Genomic DNA, 18,453 nt, shown 5'->3' on the forward strand with positions numbered 1-18,453 from the left:
GATATGCCAGACTTTGTTGACTCTCCATAGGAGGCCTTACCCTCTCTGAGGAGTGGATGGGGGTGGAGGGTGAGGGAAAGGTAAGGGATGAGCGGGAGGAGAAGAGGGAGGGGAATTTTGGTTGGTATGTAAAATGGGAAAAAAAAACTTTTAAATTAAAAAAAAAACAAATCTAAGTCCTTATGGTGGTTTGCAAAAGAATGGCCTCCATAGGCTCATGTACGAAATTTATTATGCTATTTTTTTTTTGAGGGAGGATTTTGTGATCCTTTTTCCTCAACTTTAATGCTAGGATTATAGGTGTGTACCATTATGTCTTATGTCGGACGTTTACCCACAGTTCCCCAGAGTTTTCTTGAGTGTGAACAGCAGGAAATATTAGATAGAAGGATTTAGATTGTGGAGATAAACAGATAGAAAATAAAGGATAGCCTCGAGAGGGCCTGGAACCTATTCCAAAGGGCCCTGACTGTCTCTGCCCCAGGGTATTTATAGAGACGCCAAGTGCAGACCATCTCAGACACCTGCATTCAGGCCTGTGGTCCGAATCATCCTCTATGCGGACCTGCTGGGTAAAGCCACAAGACCTGAAAACAGGCTCCCACAGGTCCCCCTTTCTTAATATATAAAAAATAACTCGTTATTAAGAGTTCACGGAGGATTCAAGATGGCGGAGACAAGCAGACGCAGGTAGGCCTGTGGCAGCAGCCCTCGGAGATAGACGGGTCCGGCGGCAGTGGCCGACAGGGACATTTAGGCCCAGGGGCGGCCCACAGAGGTGGTCAGGCCCTGCGGTTGAGATAAGCAGACGGAGGTGGACGGCCCGGCGGCGGCGGCCAACAGAGACATTCAGGCCCAGCGGTGGCCCACAGAAGTAGACAGGCCACGAGGCGAAGATGGGCGGACGCAGGGCAGGTCGGCGACTCGCAGAGGTGGACGGGCCTGGTGGCAGTGGCTGACAGGGACATACAGGCTCAACGGCAACCGGCAGAGACATACAGGTGGACATACGGGCCCGGTGGCAGTTCGCAGAGGTGGATGGGCCCAGCAGCAGTGACAAGCAGAGGTAGGTAGGCCCGCAGTGGCAGCCGGCAGAGACATACAGGCCCGTTGGCCGCCCGCAGAGGCAGACAGACCCAGCGGCAGCTGACAGGGACATACAGGACCGGCAGCGGAGACAAGAGGACACAGGTGGGCCTGTGGCAGCGGGCCACAGGGGTGGACAGGCCCGGGGACGGAGAGGGGCGGACACAGCTTGGAACGGGGACGCCCCTAGCCCCAACACCTGGGGAAGAGGCTATCTCTGTGGGTCGGAACCAGGGCGAGTCTGGGCACTCCGTCTGAGGATAACCCAGGGCCCAACTGCTGATCCTGTGAAACCCAACAACTTGGAGGTGTTGGTGAGACTACCCTGCTCAGATGAAACCCATCTGGGAGAGGATTCAGATGCCTACAGTTTGAAGTCTGAAGAAATAAGATCAGCTGAGGAGTTGACAAATGAACAAAACGTGACCTGGGAACACAGAAGAAGGCGCTACCCAGCCACTAAACCAGATCACCAGAATCATAAGTATATAATTCACCGACTGAAATCAGCTGTCCCTGAAGAAACAGCCCAATAGCACCAATTTAACCAAGAACCCCTACTAAACCAAGACTAAAAATTAAAACAAGAGAGGCACTCTCAGACACAGACACCACCTGCACCGCACAGAGGAAAAGATGAGTAGACGCCAGTGCAAAAATACAGGCAAAAACATAAAGACCTATATGGCAACATCAGAACCTAGTGATTCTATACCTGCAAGACCTAAACATACCATGACAGAAGAAACAGAAGAAATCAACCCTAAAAATGACTTTAAGAAGATAATAGAGGCCCTCAAAGAAGAAATAAAACATTCCCTCAATGAGGAAATAAAAACTTTTCTTAAAGAGGAAATGAAAAACTACCTTAAAGAGGAAATAAAAACTTTCCTTAAAGAGGAAATGAAAAACTCTCTTAAAGAGGAAATAAAAACTTCCCTTAAAGAGGAAATGAAAAACTCCTTTAAGGAGGAAATAAAAAAACTCCCTTAAAGAAATGGAAGAAAAAACGAACAAAAAATGGGAAGAAATCAAATCAAGCCAAGAAAAAGCAATTAAACAGATGAAAGAAACATTCCAAGATCTGAAAAATGAATTTGAGACAATAAAGAAAACACATGCTGAGGGAATGCTGGAAATAGAAATCCTGACTAAACGAACAGGAACTACAGAAACAAGCATAACCAACCGATTGCAAGAGATGGAACAGAGAATCTCTGACACTGAAGACACGATAGAGAAAATAGATCCGTCAGTCAAAGAAAACACTAAAGACAAAAAAGCCGTAACACAAAATGTCCAGGAAATTTGGGACACCATGAAAAGACCAAACCTAAGAATAATAGGGATAGAAGAAGGAGAAGAATACCAACTCAAAGGCACAGAAAATATATTCAACAAAATCATAGAAGAAAACTTTCCTAACCTAAAGAAAGAAATACCTATGAAGATACAAGAAGCTTACAGAACACCGAATAGGCTGGATCCAAAAAAAAAAAAAAAGTCCCCTCGCCACATAATAATCAAAACACTAAACACACAGAACAAAGAAAAAATATTAAGAGCCGCAAAGGAAGCCGGGCGTGGTGGCGCACGCCTTTAATCCCAGCACTCGGGAGGCAGAGCCAGGCGGATCTTTGTGAGTTCGAGGCCAGCCTGGGTTACCAAGTGAGCTCCAGGAAAGGCGCAAAGCTACACAGAGAAACCCTGTCTCAAAAAAACCAAAAAAAAAAAAAAAAAAAAAGAGCCGCAAAGGAAAAAGACCAGGTGACATATAAAGGTAAACCCATCAGAATAACACCAGACTACTCAATAGAGACTATGAAAGCTAGAAGATCATGGACAAATCTTATGCAGACACTAAGAGACCAGGGATGCCAACCCAGACTATTATACCCAGCAAAACTCTTAATCACCACAGGCAGAGTAAACAAAATATTCCAGGATAAAACCAGATTTAATCAATACCTGTCTACAAACCCAGCCCTACAGAAAGCACTAGAAGGGAAAATTCAACCCAAAGAAGCTAAACATATCCATGAAAAATCAAGCAATAGATAATCCCACACCAACATACACCACAGAAGAAACAAGCTGGTGTAGCTGTCCTAATATCTAGAGAAAAAGGATGTTTCAAAAGAGAAGAAGTCTTGTGGCAATGCCTCAGTGGTCCAGGTAACTACCAGAACTTGGAAAATTTGGTTGAACTTGGGATTGACTGGGAGGCCAAAGATTTAAAAAGCAGAAGATTCTCTCAAGACACAAGTTGTGTGATAATAGTGTGTTTTGTGTGTGTGAATGAGAATTTGTAAATGTTGAATTCTAGGCTTCGACAATCATTGTCAGTGTAGATCAAGCTGCAAGTATTTATGTTTTAAAACTTAAATTATAAAGCTAGTTATGTCTTTCTAACAACTAGTTTTATTGTTTATGAGCATATTTTACCTACATTACCTTTTCAGGATGGCGAGAAAGATGCATCACAAGCACAGGCTGGAGGCTGGGGGCTAGATGGTTTTGAGGGAGAGGTCTTGGTGGACTCTTTCATAGAGCAAAGGGAAGCAATGCCTTCTGGGAAATGAGCTAAGTTTTAATCTAGTCTTTAAGATTAGAAGTCAAAAACAAAAATTTTAAGGAAAGGAAAACCTAATTGATCTTTGAAGTATTGTTATGTGGAATTGAGTGGGACTTTTGAGGCCTTTCTTCCAGAAAACAAGGACTTGGTTGTCAGGCCTATATTAGGCCTAAACCTTGGTGCCATGTAGTTGTACTTAAATCATTTCAATGGAAAGTGTCTTAGTGATTGGAACTTCTAGTGCAGTTTGGAGTTCTTCCATTTGAAAAATGTGATATTTGCATGGGATTGTTTGAATCTTGTTTTCTAGTCCCTCCCCATCACCACCCTCATAGTCTGAAGGTAGATTTTTCTCTTGATAAAGGAACAAAAAAGGTGAACATCTTGTTTGTAAATAGGTATCTAGTAACTAGTGGTAAACTTGAAATAGTAGAATTCTTTAAAGCCTAATTCTAGGTAGCCTTAAGAAAATGTATCTTAATTATTTTTGAACCTGTATTCACCTTGTTTTTTTCAAATATCTTAAATTATATTTTCTTTTTCAGAGCTGCTTCTTATTTGGGGCTACTTTTTTTTTTAATTGAGGCGTAATTCATAAAAGGGTATATTGTTTTGATGAGACTTTTTACAACTGTGGCTGGATGTCTTTCTTTAGTCTTCCAAGAAGGGCCATTTTAGTTTTTTAGAGTTACTTTTTAAAGTCATGAGGTCAACAACTTGGACTACTATGCATGTAAGTGCTAATGCAAATTAAAGCCCAAGTTGACCTCCAGCAGCAGCAGTTCATTCTATGTTGACAGTGAGAGAACACTTTGCCTGTTAGGATACTGTTACTTGTTGACTGAAATGCTGAAGAAACCCCTCCCCCTATTTTGTTTTTTGCAAAAATCAAGGTATATTCTAGGGTTTCCTGGTTGACCTCAACAGATAAACTGAGATGATAGTCTTAGTTCAGAAATGATCTGAATGTAGATTTACAGTCTACGTGTACAGCTGGCTAAGTGAGATCGCTTTCACAGTTCTGCATGTATCCCATCGGCTCCCCATTAGTCACTGAACTCTTAAAACTGGTATTGTAACATTATCACAATGTTTTGTGCCAATTTTATAAACTTTACAGTGCAATATGTGTTCCTTTTCTGAGGCAAACCAAAGGTATATTTCTCAAGGTTCTGCTGCTATCAGCAGCGTTGATGGAGGATTTTTTATACATTTGTAATAGATAGAAATAAACCAGAAAAAAAAGAAGAAAAAAAAGTGGTGGAGGAAAAGGTGAACACTGCAAGAATACTCAAAAGGGCTGAGAGTTGCAAACGCCAAGAATGGCTTTGCATAGTAAATGGAATAGAACAGCTCTGAACTATAGCTTACTTTTCCTGGTTTGGTCTGACAGAATGATTGAATGCTTTTGTACAAAAATCAGAGCCTTAAAAACAAGGATTTGGTGAGATTGTAAAATGGTGTGCCACTTTGGCAAAACAGTTTGGTGGTTGGTCAAAATGCAAAACATTGTTACTCTGTTACTCAACAATTCTACCCTTAGGAATATATCTTCAAACTACTGAAAATGTGCACCTATGAAACATGTACATGAAGGTTTACAGCAGTGTGTTGCTAATAGTAAAAAAGTTAAAACAACTCAAATAGCTATCAAATACTGGAGAGAAATAAAATGTGGCTTATTCATACAATAGAATATTATTAAGACATAAAAATGAATGAGAAACTGACAGATTAAATGACTTTGGTGAACCTTCATAATTTCATTTGTAGATCTTTCCATTTCTAATTTATAAATACATTTGGGGTTATAAATTATAAATATACTGCCTCCTGTCAACATTGTATACTTCTATTTGATGATTTCTGTGTCAAACATTATATGGAAATGTTTCAAAAAAAAATGAAAGAAAATTCTAATTCTTTTATGTTGAGTGAGATAATGATTCTCTGGAAGCCCAATGAAGAAAAATGAGATTATTATTTGAAATATTTTATCCTTTCATTAAGGTTGAAAAATGCAATACTATTAAGTAATTATAGAATAAAAGTTATTTCTAAAAAAAAAAAAAGAGTTCACAACAATCTCCATAGCTGTTACACCTCCCAGTATGGGAGTAGAGGATGATAAAGATGGCATTTCTTTTTTGGATTAGGTCCAAGGTGACTATAGCAGTCTTAGCTGCCTCAAGCCCTTTCTAAACCAAAAACTCTTAAGGCGACTACAAACTTAAAGAATCCCTTAGCTTCATCATTCCCATTAACAGGTTAACATAAATATCGCTATACATAGTCACAATTCTCCAAATCTTACAACTCAAAGCAAACTCTTTACAGAACCATTTGAATTAACATATATGGTGCTATATATAGTTAACAATTTTCTCAGTCTTACAACTTTAACTCTTAATAGAATCATTTGAATTTTCTTGCTAACAGAACATAGGATAAACTTCTGATGTATTCACATCAAACTTAAATATTTCCTTAACTCCACATAACCAGGGTGCATTAATATCAATAGGTTAAACATGATTTCTGCAAACATACATTCAATCTTAATTCACTCATAACTCCTCCTTTTCTTTATAATTTTTTTAAAAACAATCTCAAACCTAGTTAGAGGAACCCAAACTTACACAATTCCTATAAACCCATATTGAAAAGCAATATTCGCAATCTAACCATTAACACTTTTTGAAAACTTTTAGCAAAAGATACAAAAGCAGTTTCTTTTTTTTTTTTTTAAAGATTTATTTATTTATTATGTATACAGCATGTATGACTGCAGGCCAGAAGAGGGCACCAGATTTCATTACGATGAAACCACACCCCAAAGATGCCAAGTTCTCTCAGCCATTCTGGTACCTGCAGAGATGCACTGTCAGCGGTAAATGGTTTTTAACTAGAGGCTGTCCCTTCACCCAAATTCGTAATAGCTCCCTGTAACTAGAGTTTTCCTGCCTACAGTCAGGACAAATCTTTGTCACCCGGCAGTCCCACAGCCACTCAGACCCAAACAAGTAAACACAGAGACTTATATTGATTACAAACTGTATGTCTGTGGCAGGCTTCTTGCTAACTGTTGTTACAGCTTAAACTAATCCATTTCCATAAATATATACCTTGCCACATGGCTTGTGGCTTACCGGCATCTTCACATGCTGCTTGTCATGGTGGCGGCTGGCAGTGACTCCTTCTGTCTTCCTGTTCTTTCTTTTCTCCTCTCTGTTAGTCCTGCCTATACTTCCTGCCTAGCCACTGGCCAATCAGTGTTTTATTTATTGACCAATCAGAGTAATTTGACATATAGACCATCCCACAGCAGCTCCCCTAAGTGCTTCAATTCAGATAAACGTTTCTATTACAACAGTACTTTTGGTTTGTTCTACCAAAAAACTTCACTTCACGCTGAGGGTGAAATTACAGTATTTAGCTGCTGTAAAGCTCTTCGCCAAATACTGCACAGCTATTAGGTGATATAAAGTATTTTTCTAAAGGAGCTAGTAAAGCCAAAAGTGACACAGCTCTGAACTCTATTTCCTCACTCTTTGCATTAACCAGTGACAAAACCTCAGAAACACTAATTGAGCCACTTTCATTCTGGTTCCTTTATAGGAATGTCATTGGAGCTGACCCTTCCTTAGTTCCATGCTCCTTACCAGATGCTCTGGTAACTACCGAGCTTCATTATCCTCTTGTGAAAAAAATCAAACATGTCCTCGACCCCATATTAACACAGGATCTGGACCCTTCCACAATCCTGAGCAGGGATCTTTCTATTTCACATGAGCAAACGTCGCTTGGGTGCCACTGTGCCAAAATCTATCTGCAGCAGACTGCTCACGGACATCCATATTCAAAAAGTTCAGAACAAAAAGAGCATGATTTAATGTATTATGTGGCAATTGAGGGTAAAATTCTTCCTTTTTTATTTTTATTTTTTTGAGTTATATTTTAAGACTGCTGTGAGCCCTTTCTACAATACCTTGTCCCTGAGGATTATAAGGAATACCTGTTTTATGTACGATTTCCCATTGGGTACAAAATTGTTGAAATTCCTTACTACTATATCCAGAACCATTATCAGTTTTAATAATTTTTGGTATACCCATATACGAAAAAACCCTTCAAGCAGTGCATAATTACATGTTTTGTAGCTTCCCCAGGTTGTGCATTAGCCATTAAAAATCCTGAATAAGTATCAATGGTCACATGTACATATTTTAATTTGCCAAATTCTGCAATATGAGTAACATCCATTTGCCATAGATGATTGGGAAGAAGACCTCGAGGTTTACCCCTAGTGAGAGACAGGAAAATATTTTGGACATACCCCACATTGTTTAACTATTTGAAGAGCTGCTTCTTTGGTAAGATTGAATTGCTTTCTTAAGCTTTTGCTATTTTGATGATGAAGAGCATGTGACTGTTGAGCCATTTCCACTAGGGATAATGCTACTATCTTTGTTTACTTATCAGCCATTGCATTACCCTCAGCTAAAGGACCAGGAAGATTGGAGTGAGCTCTAATATGGCCCACAAAGCATGGCAGTGTAGATGTAACCAACTGTCTTGTTAAATAATAAACACAGAACCAATACAAAGAAGCCAAGAGATCAGAGCTAAGAGCCTTACCCTTTCTGCTGCAGCTAGCTCTTCTGCCAAGAGACCTCTTTGAAACAGAGCTACTTCTGTCTGCTTGACTTTATATAGACTTTTGTTCTTTTGTGAATAGCATCTTGAATTTGTAGTTCCAATATTTTTACCAAAACTGTTACTATTCAAAGGAGTCAAGAACATAGATGTTCTTTCATGAAACACATTCTTCATTAACTTACTCTGAGAAAAAGCATTTTCAGGATTTAGTATTTTGACTTCATTAGCTTTAACTCCTGGTGTTATTATTAGCAGCTGTGATATTTAGCATTGATTTCTTCTAAGGAATTTTCAAGTGAAGCAACTCTTTTGTAAGACAGATTGTTCTGAAGTTTGTTTCCCATCTATAAAGCAGTCATTTCTTTTTTGAATGCCTGTTTTCTTGTCTCATTAGATTTGCAAAGGAATTACTCATTGCAGGCAGTTTGTTCAAAAGGCAAAGAACTTTTTAAATTTCAACATTAAGTTTCTTCATATCTAAAACAACATTCAGTGTATAAACTGCTTTCCCTTGTTTTAAGGATTTTAAAATGGCTTGTTTGCTCATATAGGTAGATTTGTCTGATCGGTGCTTAAGAGGTAAGATTAAGCTTTCTAGCATTGCTTTGAGAAGAAACTTCATTCTGAGCTGAAAAGTTTTTGGACATTATCGCCATCTTTAGCTGAAAACTACATTTCCCAGAATGCATTTCTCTCCATCAGCTCACTGTTAGGAGCTAGCTTATGGATTCCATTTCCCATAGTTCTTTTTGGGTCTGAGAGTCAACTTCTAAGTTCTTTTACCGGACTTGCTTTGAAATTCTTGCCCAAAAGGCTTGAACTAAGCTTGAGTTTTCAATTATGGACATTGGGAGATTTCTATTCTCTCCTCAGCTGGCTTTAACAGGTGTTTCTCCTTCATTTGACACTGGCCCTGGTTTAGAATTGTACCTGACTCATTAGCGCAAATTGAGGTGGGCAATTTCTTATAGCAACTTTCCTCGGGGCTTGTGCTTGCCTTAGCCAGTCAGTGAAAAACCAAAACATTTACAACAGCTTTTCCATAGCTCCTTCAGAGAGATTTTCTCCCACTGATTTTATTCTCGTTTTGCTTGATCCTTCACCCGCCCCGCCCAGATGCAGAGCTTCAGATATCTCAGACTGCTCTGTTCCTCTGCTAGCTGCCTTTGGAAGTAGGGGCTCCCCCCCCCCCCCCCCGCACGCAAATCTGCTTCAAACTCTGGCAACTTTGTCAGGTCATGCATTTTCTGGGAGGAATCTGTCCTTTATCCATTTCTTCGGAGAGTCAGTTCCCAGTTTGGTCTCAGTTTATCCCCTCTGCCCCAGAAAGTTTTTGACACTACAGTGGCGGCTTTCCCTGCTACTGAAGGTAGGGGTTTTTTGTCCATTTCTGTTTTCAGGGTCTGTGTGGTTTGCTTACAGACTGCAAAATCTAACAATGGAGGTTTTTTGCCATTTCTAAACTCCCATTAGGACAGGTGCTTTGCCTCATCAGGGCTTCACCTGGTCCAGTCCCCCAGTGGGTTGCATTTTGTTTGTCTGGGTGCTCAAGGACAGAGTTTATACCAGAGGCAATCACCCCTCAGGGCTACACTCCCTCATCTCATCGGAGTCAGTGGAAACAAAGCTTTTCTCAAAAAGATGCTTTCTCTGATAGAAAAGAAAGCTTTACTCCTGGATAGTTCTGTTCTGCCCTGGCTGGGCTCTTTCCCCAGACAGCGTTCTGACTCAGTAGCACAACTGCTTCAGACACAGTTCAGCTTTACTGTTTTCCCAGAAAGGTCCTTAGACTGATAGGAAAGCTTTTCTCAGATTTCTATTTGCAGCTGTGGACCTTGTGAAACCTCAGTAAACAACCCCCCCCACACACACACTCTATCCCCTACAAAGAGAAGCTTAAACCAGGATTCCTAAGTGTAGATAAGAACTTAGACCCCTTTTTCCCAGGTGGTGTTATCAGCTCCAGAGACTTAAAAAAACACAGAGTCAGGATATTGACCATCTGGCAGAAGCTAAGTGGTTATAAAACATCCCAAACTTCCCGAACTTTGGAGACAGCTCATAAAACTCCTAAACACGGTTGCTGAACAACCGAGAAATAAAGATAACATGAAAGACTAAAAAAGAGAACTGATATGAACCAAAGAAAGGGAAGTGGGTTGTGGGAAATGAATTATGTGGTCTGTGCCTTTAAGAACTAACCTCACAAAGAAAGCTGCTAGCTCCTTCCAACCTCCCTGCTGCTAGTGAGAGATTTTGAATGAGCCCCCCTGCCGAGGCTTGTAAACTTCATTAGAATAAACCTTGCTTTTGCATTCTGTACCTAAAGTCTCCAGTGGCTTCTTTGGGGACACAATCTGGGTATAACAGACCTATCAACTCAGGACTTGTAGGAAAGCAGACAACTGTGCCATTCCCACCGACTTTAGCTTACTTTGTTCATTAGCAATCTTCCCCTGGGTCCTGCACCTTCCTGCCTCAGCTGTGTGCTCCAGGAAGTTTACAACTGCAGGAACCTTTTGTATCCCCGAAATGCACTCCAACTCAGAGACACTGGCCTAAACAGGCTAAGTTGGATGCCAAAATTCTGGTGCAATTATGGTCACGTCTGAACCTCTGTCTAATATGCTAGATAACAAAATATCATTTATTCATATTGTTATTTTTTGGTCTTTGTTCATTTACAGAAGTTTGCCAAAAATTTGCTTTATGGCTTTTCCTGAATATTTTATTTTCTCTGTCTCAGCTATTCTATCACCCCAGCAGCCTGGTTTACTCCAATAGGCATTTGGTTATTTAATTGCTCTGAGTAGGGGTTTCTTCTACATGGCAGGAAAGGTCTGAACTGAATTTGCTGTGGGGACCTACTTGAGGCCCTTCTGGGAGTTTTCCAAGGACAGAGGCAAAGGATTACCTTTTCTGTCCCTTGTTGATCTACATTCATTGGTCCAATGTTTACCCTTACCACACCTTCTGCATACTCCAGAAGGAAGGGGCATTCTGTTGCCATTGTTCCTTGAAGAATAATTGTTTCTAGGAATGACCTGTTTACAGTTCCTTTTCAAATGTCCTTGCTTTCCACATCCAAAACATCTGACATTCCTCATACCTTTTGAAATTGCTTCTCCTATCTACATATCATCATGGACATGAGACTCAACATTGTGTCCCTGATCCAGTCCTCCAAGGGTGCAGATCTTGCCTTTAACAGCCTTATTATTCTCTTGCATGCTGCATTTGTGTTCTCAGAGGCCAAAGATTTGATTATTAAATGGCTGGCTTCTGAATTTGGAACCATTCTATTTACTGCTGAAGACAGTCTTTGTGAGAAATTCATGAAGGATTCTTTCTGGCCCTGTATAACTTTTGTGAATGACTCAATTTTCTTTCCTGTTTCCTCAATTCTGCCCCATGCATTCATGGCTGCCATTCAACATAGAATTGAAGTTTGGTTATCATATAAACATTGTCTTTGTATTTCAGCATATTGGCCTTCTCCAAGAAGCTGATCCTGGGAGATTTCCACACCTCTAGCTTTCCATTGACTTTCTATGGTCTTAGCCTCATCTCTGAACCACATGGGCCACTGCAGCTGTGCTCTGGGTTCCAGGAAAGTGGTTACTAATTCTTTCCAGTCTTGAGGGATAATCCTATTACAAGTTGACCAGGAGTTTAACATTTGCTTTATAAATGGGGAATGCATGCCCTAAGATACTATTGCCTCCTTAAATCTTCTTAAATCTAACGTTTCAACTGTAGTCCAATTAGTTTGTACACATCCTGATCAGGTAGCTGCTGTATGGTTACTGGATAAATTAAGTTTGATTGTTTGAAAACAGGCTTTCTTTATGTAACCTTATAATCCAATCATGAAATGATTTCACCTTTAAATTATTCTGTCTGAGTCTGAATTTCTTTATAATTCTTTTTTTTTTTTTTATTCTACCCCTTTACTCTGCCTGTTTAGACATGACTCTGTGCAAGCCTCTCAGTGGGATCCCCACTGACCAGGAGAGAAGCTCAACTACATGACAGTTTCTATTCGAGTATCAACTGTTTACCATTTGAGGAATACAACAAATGATTCTATTTGAAGTTTCTAACCCTCCCCTCACTTCCCCGCCCAAAAAAACTGTACATGAGTTTACAAACATATTAACATATAAATAATGAGAAAGGTCCTAGGGAGCCTCCCCGTTGTCTCTGCTGGGGGTGAACACTGGAGGGCGCTGTCCCCACAGGCTTCATGTTGCTCTGAGGTCTTATGGCAGCTGCTCTGGATCCATTGCTGGCTTCTTTGGCACCTCCAATCTGTCTTCCACTGTGCTCATGATGAGCTAGAAACCCTGAACCTGCGACAGTGGCAGCTCTTCAGCCTGACATTGCTTCTTGTGGGCAGGCCAGTCCTTCTGCTGGCACTGAGAGCCACAGTATCGTACCACCTAGCAACACCCACAGATGTTGAACTCCCGAAGCTGCTTCTCAGTCACTGTACAAGGAGGGTAATGACACTCATAGTAGGTACAGGAATTCTCTTCCTCTTCCACCACATCTCCATTGGCATTATAGAACCCTTTCACATTCAGGATGGGGAACTGTTCTTCTATAGGGTCCATGGGAAGCTGCTGGATAGCACGCCAGTATAAGCTTTGCTTCCTTTGTTTGCTGGAGGTTTCTTCAGCTTTGGGTCGCCATTCCCATGGTACCAACTGCAGGTTGTCCAGGTGATTGTCCGCAGTCACAACATTGAGATGTACCACCTGAAACCCGGGAGCCACACCTCCCCCGTGTCATTCCCACAGCAGCTCATGCAAAAGCCCCTTCCTCAGTTTTTGTAGAAGGCATATACAAATATCTTAGCACTATTTCCATCAGCATCTACTTCCATTTGAGCCTCAAAGGAGTAGCTCTCCACCAGTGGTATGTCTTGCTCATCTATCAGTGTGTATTTGTTCTTTCTGGCCACCCAGGTGAGCTACAAGATGCCCAATTTAAAGTCGGTCATGGCCGGGCCTGTGCCGCTCCCTCTGGAAGCTCCTGACCAGGCCAGGCCGGAGCGAGGCAGCGGCACTCCGGGTAAGGCTGGGGCCAGGGTCAGGCTGGGTCAGGTTCGGGCCACCGCTGTTGCCTCGTGCCTGCTGGATCTGCCATGTGCCAGCTCTGCCACCACTGCCACACACACCCCAGTGAGCAGCTATAATTCATTTTAATAGGTTTTTCTAAAGCTTTATTCTTGGCACTTAAATTGACTATCTTTTTAAATTATAAAATAAGGATAAGTAGGCTCCCATCCAGCCCAGAGGTGAGTGACTGGGTTCATACCCAGGGAGGCCTGCCCCTAGGCCCCATCCCTGGGCCCCAGCCGTTCCAGGGGAAGACCCACCCAACTTGGCCCCAGTTGCTGGCCAGCAGGCAGGGCTCCCATGGGAAGGTTCCTGTAGCTAGAGTTTCCTGGTCCTGCCTGGCCCACAGTCAGGACAAATCTCTCACCTGCCAGTCCCTCAGCTGCTCAGACCCAACCAAGTAAACACACAGAAACTTATATTACTTATAAACTGTATGGCTATGGCAGACTTCTTGCTAACTGTTCTTATATCTTAAATCAACCCATTTCTATTAATCTATAAGTTGCCATGTGGCTTGTGGCTTACCGGTATCTTAACATGTTGCTTCTCATCACAGTGGCTGGCAGCGACTCTCTGCCTCAGCTTTCCACTTCCCAGAATTCTCTTCTCTGCTTGTCCCGCCTATACTTCCTGCCTGGCTACTAGCTGATCAGCATTTTATTTATACAGAGTGATATCCACAGGTGCCCCTTCTCCAAGACCCCCCCCCCAGCAATCTACATGTCCTGCCCCCACACCCATCCAGCCCAGAAAGCTCCCATCTGACCCAGAGGGCTCCCATCCAGCCCACAGAGCTCCCATCCTGCCCAGAGAGCTACCATCCTGCCCAGAGAAAGAGAAAGCTCTCATTGGACAAAGAGCCGACATTGGACCAAGAGTAAACTCAGGAGACAGGGAATCTACCAGCCCTGATCAGACCAAGAGTGGCTTTCTGAGAAATAGAATCTGCTACCTCTCATTGGACCAAGAGAGGCTTCCTGAAACGCTGAATCTGTCAGCTCTGACTGGACCAAGAGCCCTGATAAGACCAAGAACAAATCCCTGAATCACAGAATCAACTAGCTTGGATTGACCCAAGAGCAGCTCCCTGAGACACAGAAGCTGCCTGTTCCAGTCAGACCAAGAGCTAAGATTAGACCCAGAAGGGCCCCCTGAGACACAGACACAACAAACACAGAGTGGACCAACAGCAACTCACTCAGACACAGGTACCTCTTATACATATTAGACAAGGAGATGGGCAGATGTCAAGGCAGAAGTACATACAACAACATAAAGAGCAATACAGTATCACCAGAATCAAGCCCTCCTCCAACAGCAAGACCTGAACATCAATCACAAGGTGGAAGAAGCAGAAGAAAGCAACCTTAAGAATAGCATCATGATAAATTATCAGTAGCCAGTTTACTGCAAACAGACATTTAAAATTGGTTTACCTCAGGATGATGTACAGAAAATGGTTGAAGGCTAAGCTTTGAGACACAGTCCCAGAAATATGATGGCCCTCTTGTCCTTCAAGTGCTCCAACCCCATGGTGACAGTGACACCCTGGTGGCATGCCCAAGGATAACGGTTTAGTGCTGTGTGCATTGTACTAGAGTGAAGTAAACATCAAGGCTGTCACCAAGTCATACAAATTTTTAATAAGAAATGTTTATCAAGGGAACATCTTTGGACTCTCTGTTTTAAAACCTTGTGAACCATGACTCAGAGCCAGTAGAGTAGGCTGTGGCTGTGGACTTGAGCACAACCATCAACATTGCTGTTCAGGAAATGATAATTTATGTCCATTCCAAGTTGTAAATACTAGTCTTTTATTTTTTCCAATAAAAGACCATTAATTAAAAAAAAAGAATAGCATCATGAGGATGCTAGAGGCCTTTCAAGAAAAAATAAAAAATGAAATCGAGGAAAAGGTAAAAAAAAAAAAAAGGGATGAAATCAATAAAGAAAATAAGAAAAAGTCAAACAAAAATGGGAAGAAATCTATAAAGAATTAGAGGAAAAGGCAAATGAAAAGTGGAAGAAAACAATAAATCCTTTAAAGAAAACCATGAAAAAACAATGAAACAGGTGAGGGAAACAGTTCAAGACCTGAAAAGGGAAATAGAAACAATGAAGAAGACAAACAGAGGGAATGTTGGAAATAGAAAATCAGAGTAAATGAACAGGAAACACAGATGCAAGCATAACCAACAGAATACAAGAGATGGAAGAGAGGATATCTGGTGTAGAGGATACAATAGAGGAAATGTATTCATCAGTCAAAGAAAATACCAATGCCAAAAAATTCATAACACAAAATGTCCAATAAATCTGGGACACCATGAGAAGACCAAACCTAAGAATAATAGGGATAGAAGAAGGAGAAGAATACCAACACAAAGGCACAGAAATTATATTCAACAAGATAATAGAAGAAAACTTTCCCAGTTTAAAGAAGGAAATGCCTATGAAGATACAGGAAGTTTATAGAACACCAAACAGACTAGACCCCCAAAAAAGTCCCCTCGCCACATAATAATTAAACAACTAAATGCACAGAATAAAGAAAGAATATTAAGAGCAGCAAAGGAAAAAGGCCAAGTGATTTATAAAGGCAAACCCATCAGGATAACACCCGATTTCTCAATGGAGACTTTGAAAGCCAGAAGGACCTGGACATATGTAATGCAGACACTAAGAGACTATGGATGCCAGCCTAGACTCATATACCCAGCAAAACTTTCAATCATCATAGACGGAATGAATAAGACATTCCAAGACAAAACCAGATTTAAACAATACTTATCCACAAACCCAGCCCTACAGAAAGCACTAGAAGGAAAATTCCAACCTAAGGAAGTCAGATATACCCATGAAAGCACAGGCAATAGACAAAGCCACAGCAGTAAATCCCAAAGGAGAAAAGTACACACACACACACACACACACACACACACACACACACACACTACCATCAAAACATAACAGTAATGAACAATCACTGGTCATTAATATCCCTTAATATCAATGGACTTAATTCACCTATAAAAAGACACAGGCTAGCAGAATGGATACGAAAACAGGACCCATCTTTCTGCTGCATACAACAAACACAACTCAAATTCAAAGACATGCACTAACTAAGAATAAAAGGCTGGGAAAAATCTTTCCAATCAAATGGTCTTAAGAAGCAAGCTGGTGTAGCCACCTTAATATCCAGCAAAATTGACTTCAAACTAAAATCAATCAAAAGAGATCAAGAAGGGCATTACATACTCATCAAAGGAAAGATCCACCAAGATGAAGTTTCAATTCTGAATATTTATGCCCCAAACACAAGGGCAACCACATATGTAAAAGAAACATTACTAAAGCTTAAATCACATATAAAACCCCACACATTAATAGTGGGAGACTTCAACACTCCACTTTCACCACTGGACAGATCTCCCAAATCGAAACTTAACAGAGAAATAAAGGACTTAACTGATGTCATGACCCAAATGGACCTAATAGATATCTACAGAACATTCTATCCTAACAAAAAATAATATACCTTCTTCTCAGCACCCCATGTAACCTTCTCTAAAATCGACCACATACTTGGCCACAAAGCAAATCTCAACAGATACAAAACAATTGGAATAACCTCCTGTGTTCTATCAGACCACCATGGTTTAAAGTTAGATTTCAGCAACAACAAAAACTACAGAAAGCCTGCAATCTCATGGAAACTGAATAATGTTCAACTGAATCACCAATGGGTTAAGGAAGAAAAAAAAAGAAAGAAATTAAAGACTTCCTAGAGATCAACGAAAATGAAGACACCACATACCCAAACTTATGGGACACTATGAAAGCAGTGCTAAGAGGGAAATTCATAGCACTAAATGCCCACATAAAGAAGTTGGAGAAATCACAAACTAGTGACTTAACAGCACATCTGAAAGCTCTAGAACAAAAAGAAGCAAAGTCTCCCAGGAAGAATAGACGTCAGGAAATTATCAAAGTGAGAGGTGAAATCAACAAAATAGAAACAAAGAGAACAATACAAAAAATTAATGAAACAAAGAGTTCGTTCTTTGAGAAAATCAACAAGATAGACAAGCCCTTATCCAAACTGACCAAAAGACACAGAGAGAGAATCCAAATCAACAAAATCAGAAATGAAAAGGGGGATATAACAACAGACATTGAGGAAATCCAGAGAATCATCAGGTCATATTTCAAAAACCTCTACTCCACAAAACTGGAAAACCTAAAAGAAATGGATAATTTTCTGGATAGTTACCACATATCTAGTTAAATCAAGACCAGATAAACTACTTAAATAGTCCAATAACACCTAAGGAAATAGAAACAGTCATTAAAAGTCTCCCAACCAAAAAAAGCCCAGGACTAGATGGTTTCAGCGCAGAATTCTACCAGATCTTCAAAGAAGAGTTAATACCAATACTCTAAAGTGTTCTACACAATAGAAACAGAAGGAACATTACCAAACTCCTTCTATGAGGCTACAATTACCCTGATTCCCAAACCAAACAAGGATACAACAAAGAAAGAGAACTACAGACCAATCTCCCTCATGAACATTGATGCAAAAATACTCAATAAAATACTGACAAACAGACTCCAAGAACACATCAAAACAATTATCCACCATGATCAAGTAGGCTTCATCCCAGGGATGCAAGGGTGGTTCAACATATGAAAGTCCGTCAATGTAATACACCATATAAACAAACTCAAAGAAAAAAACCCACATGATCATCTCACTAGATGCAGAAAAGGTATTTGACAAAATCCAACACCCCTTCATGATAAAAGTCTTGGAGCCATCAGGAATACAGGGAACATAACTAAACATAATAAAGGCAATTTATAGCAAGCCAACAGCCAACATCAAATTAAATGGAGAGAAACTCAAAGCAATTTCACTAAAATCAGGAACTAGGCAAGGCTGTTCTCTCTCCCCATACTTATTCAATATAGTACTTGAAGTTCTAGCCAGAGCAATAAGAC

General features: G+C 40.7%; 1 pseudogene; it reads right to left on the bottom strand.

The window, feature by feature from the left end:
• Positions 1-12,553: 12,553 nt before the first annotated feature.
• On the bottom strand, positions 12,554-13,325 carry LOC114681383 (annotated as a pseudogene).
• Between the last annotated feature and the right edge of the window lie 5,128 nt (positions 13,326-18,453).

Source organism: Peromyscus leucopus, chromosome X, assembly GCF_004664715.2.
Source record: "Peromyscus leucopus breed LL Stock chromosome X, UCI_PerLeu_2.1, whole genome shotgun sequence".
Classification (NCBI taxonomy): Eukaryota; Metazoa; Chordata; class Mammalia; order Rodentia; family Cricetidae; genus Peromyscus; species Peromyscus leucopus.